Raw genomic sequence first — 4,555 nt, forward strand, 5'->3', positions numbered from 1 at the left:
TATTTTTTTATTATGGAGTGTATAAGGCTATTTAAATTAAGCATAAAGTTAATTATTTCTTAGGGCACTCTCTAGACCTTTGTTTAATAGTCTCTATTGTTCCAGGCAAGGGTCTGGTGATTGATAATTACATTGTTAAGAAATAGCTAAACAAAAGGATTTTGGGCTGGTTAGCAAAGACAGTAACAAGTACAAAATATCACCCCAGATGCTGTTTTTCATATGGCTAGAAAAATTATTTTTTATTAAAAAAGCATTACAAAAAAAGACAGTCATATAAAAATGTAAAAAAAAAATGGTTGTTCATGTATAAAACCTAGTGTGCAGCCTTCTCCAGTACATAACTGGTTACTGTGGCTTTTCATAACAGTCTAAAATTAAAATCATTGATATGGTTGACTGCGTGAATGCTCAAACAGGATAGTGTACCCAAACCATGCAAAATTACTAAACAGGAATAAAGTTAACAAATTACATGACTATTTGAATGACTTGCCAGAAAATGATGAGTTGAAAAGTCCAATCACAAAATATTAGGTAATTTGTGATCCTATCTATATAACATCCTTGAAATGACAAATTTACACAAGTCGGAAAGAAACTTTTGGTTGCAAATAATGATGTACATAGCGGTGTGCAGAAGGTAAGTGAGATGTTACAGGACAGCAGGAAATAAATTGTGTGATTAAAAGCATTTGTAGTTTTACTAAGTCTATACGGAAATAAACTTACATATGGAACAAAATACCAAAAAATAAACACACAAATACACAGAAACATATGCAAGTAAGTAGTAATAAAATAGTGAGATGCATATAGGTGGGTAGACTAATTATATTCTTGTCAACACTGCAGTTATGATATTTTTATGTATTTGTGCTTTACTATAGATTTACACAAGAAAATCATAAACAAGAGAAAGCACGGCTCTTTGGCAGCCCTTCTTACAAGGTCAGCCCTGGGGCTGCACTTTCCCTGACTTGTCTGAGACCTTGAAATAACCCTGTGTGTTTGATTTTCTTTTCCTCAGTTTTCACAGGAGAAAACTGAGGCCCATAAAGGTGAAGTGGCCTTCCTAACACATAGCTAGCAAATGGCCAAGGTATCACTGTACTGTAAGGGAGAGAGCACTTACAGAAGGCCCAGGGTTTGTTGGGAGGTGAGGAACTTTAGGTAGGTGCACAGGAAGTAGGTAATGTAGAAGGGGTTGCCTTTCTGGAAGGTTTCAGGTGCTCTTTCAAGTTCCCACAAGTGAATGCTCTAAAGGTCCCCACCTGTATGTCATCTGGAATCTGGGCTTACACATCCCAATTTGGTGGGATGACGTGGTTAGTTAACTCAATATGATCCCCAGTCACATGCAAATCCTGGTATCCATAACATGAAGTGAAAATAAAGTGCAAAGTATTTTTTCACATATTTCTAAAAAATATAAAAACTGATTTTGCGTCTGACCAAGGATAAGCTGGATGGTGGGGTAAAGGAGGGCAGGAAGCTTGGACTTTGGGGCGTAGGTCCTGTGAGATACTGAAGGAAAGCCCTGGCAGGAGCCTTGAGTGTCTCTAGGGCAGCTTCTGGGGAAAAGCCTCCTCAGACATCTCCAGGCCCAGCTTGTGGAGACTCTTCTACCCTGCACTTACTTAAGCCAGCTCTACCCCTCTGTCAGCTGTATGGGTAATTGCCCTTCATCCAGACAGGGAGGACAGGTCTCCTGGAGTTGTCAGCAAATAGCAGTAAGGCCAAGAAGCAACAGAGTCCTTCCTGCTATTTTCACTTTCTGCCCCATATGACCTTCTGACCCTGAATCAGGCATATAACAGTGTCTGCAAAGACCACCATCCTGGGATGAAACCACATGGTAGCCCAGAGCTCACAGTTAATGTGAAACAGACATATGGGCTCTGCCACAGCACTCCCCTTACCACCCTCCCAGCCATGACCTAGGGTGTTAGCTTAATGAGCTCACCAGGCCTCTACCTTCTAACTCTTGCCCAGAGCATGTTCACCTCACATGTCCTCACATTCTCCCAACTAAAGAAAGGAGTGAGGGATCAGGATGGTGGTCAGTCCTAAAGTGCCCTATGTGACCTTTGCATTCTTTCTCACAATTGGTCAGTAGATTCAGGGGGGGAGGAGCCAAGCAAATATCTGCAGAGAGGAAAGGTTCTCACTCCAAAATTTTCTGAGCTCAAATCTTTGGAAGTTGAGATTGAGAAAAACATTCTGGCTCTCTTAAAGGACTCCACCTAAGCAAAGTGGATAGGGATGTTTCTGAAATGTAGATGCCTCGTTATCAGGGTTCCAAGTTCTGTTGGGGTCTATTGTCAATGAACTGAGACCACTTCTGCTGGTCCCTTTTTCCTGAGATCCTCAGATCATCTCTCTCACAGGTCTCCCCTGGGCTGTTGACTGCTCACCCTCATCCCATGCTGTATGCACAACTGAACACAGTGATACCACACAGCCCACCCACAGACAGGGAAGGCTCCCAACTCTGAGGAGCAAGAACTGGGCTCACTGCTGGCTCCACCTGTTTTCAGTGTTATGATCTGGACAAATCATTATGACTCTCAGGGCCTCCCTTGACTCCCCACTTGCACAATGGAGATAGTTCACACATCTGTTTTTAGAGATCTCAACAGATGTGTGCATCTCTAATACCTACATCTCTAATCCATGGGCTGGTACCACATGCAAATGCACAAACTTAAAGATAGGAGTATTACACAAAGAGGTGGGATGTAGCATCAAATTCAATTTCAAACAGCCTGAATTCTGGTCTCAATATATGGAAGTAATTTTTCCTATTGACTTTCCTTCCTAGTGTGCACCATGGGGATGTTGGAATTAATTAAAATTCTGATACTGACTTTCTCTGACATAAAACTTATCACGGCTTTTCCATTATATTTAGAATTAGAGGGATGGCAGGTGGCGTGATTGTTAAGGCATATTGCCAACTGTGTTTGAATCCCAAATCTGGTGGCTTATTTTCCCACTCTCATTCCTCTCCCCATCTCTCTGATCAAATTGAATAATAATAACAGTTAACAAAACTAAATAATTATTTAGAATTAGAGGCTAGTGCCTCATGTTCACTTATGGAATTGAGGGGTTCAAGGAAAACCTAATTCTAGGGGTTCTATAATTTCATCCAGCAATTCTTGCTTCCTAGTTACAGGTCCTCGTATAATGACCTCTCTGGGTTAAAATGCATCTAGTTACTGGCTTCTAGACAAAAAGAAATACAAAGGTGTTATGTTTGTGATTCTTTCTCTCCTGGTTTTATTCTATCTCTCTATCTCATTCCTAAAGCTTGAGAATTGAGCTCAGAAATTTAAGTTGCTTCATGATAAGGCTCCAGTGGCAAAGAATTAACAGAGGACTCAAGCCAATATGCAAGAATTTAGACCCCAGTACAAACTGAATCCTGCCAATAACTTGTGATCTCAAATCTGAGGCCTATAAAAGTGATGTGACCTGGAAGTTATTGCCTCCATGCCTCAGGTGGGCCTTAGTTATGACCACAGCCTCATCCTCCTGAGACCTGAAGGCAAAAACATCTAGCTGAGCTGGGTCTCAGTTCTGGTCCACATTGTCAGATAATACAGGATTCTTATAATCTACAAAATTTGGAGCAGTGTCTCACATTAAATACAGAGACTAGTAGAGATTTTCAGGCCCTGCTGCCTTCCTCATTACCTCCTACTCCCTCCACCCACACTAGTTGCATTAAAAACATCTCTCTTTTCTAATTTACCTCTTCCTCACAGTTGCTGGACAGCTGAGCATTTACCCTGAAACATTGCTCCTGGACATGTGCATGATTGTCTTCACTTATCTTCCTGGTCAGGGCACTACTGTCACCTGAATGAGGCCTTTCATACCTGCCCACTAAGTGGCCCCAAGTTCTCCCTCACAGTACCTGCTTACTTTAACTTTAGAACTATGTGCTTTTGTCCAGCTCACATCAGACTGAAAGCTTATGCAGGCACAGATTGTGGTCATTAGTACAACACACCTAGCACTGTGTTTGTACAAGGTGAATGCTCAGGACACAGTTGCTTAATGAATACATGAAATTATATTGGAGCTTCATAACTACCCCTGAGCAGCTCCTATTATGGACATGGATAATCATAATAGAAAATGCAGAATGGGTCAGGGACAGAGGTCATCCAGAATGAACTCCAAGTGGATCTTCCAAACTCACGGTTTTAGCAGGGCAGAGTAGGCACAATCTTCCCTCTGGTGGTCACAGACAAAACTACAGCCCCAGGCACAAAAACCCAAAACAACACACACAACTTTGTTTGGAGTCCTCAAGGCAGTGGCTCTCCAAGGGCTAAAGTAGGCAAAAGAGCAGGATCAGGGCAACCTAAAAGCTCAGAAACCTTTTTTGCCTCTCTCATTGAATCCACTGACTTGGACAGTCTAGTTCACACACAAGGCCTAACTTCAGCTAGACCCGAAACAATGGTCCCATGTTCAGCCACATTCTGCACTACCACACTCAGTACCCCAAGCCCCAAGGCTGCTCTCTGCTATGAGGAAC

The sequence above is a fragment of the Tupaia chinensis genome, unplaced genomic scaffold, assembly GCF_000334495.1.
Source record: "Tupaia chinensis unplaced genomic scaffold, TupChi_1.0 Scaffold144949_1, whole genome shotgun sequence".
NCBI classification, from domain to species: domain Eukaryota; kingdom Metazoa; phylum Chordata; class Mammalia; order Scandentia; family Tupaiidae; genus Tupaia; species Tupaia belangeri.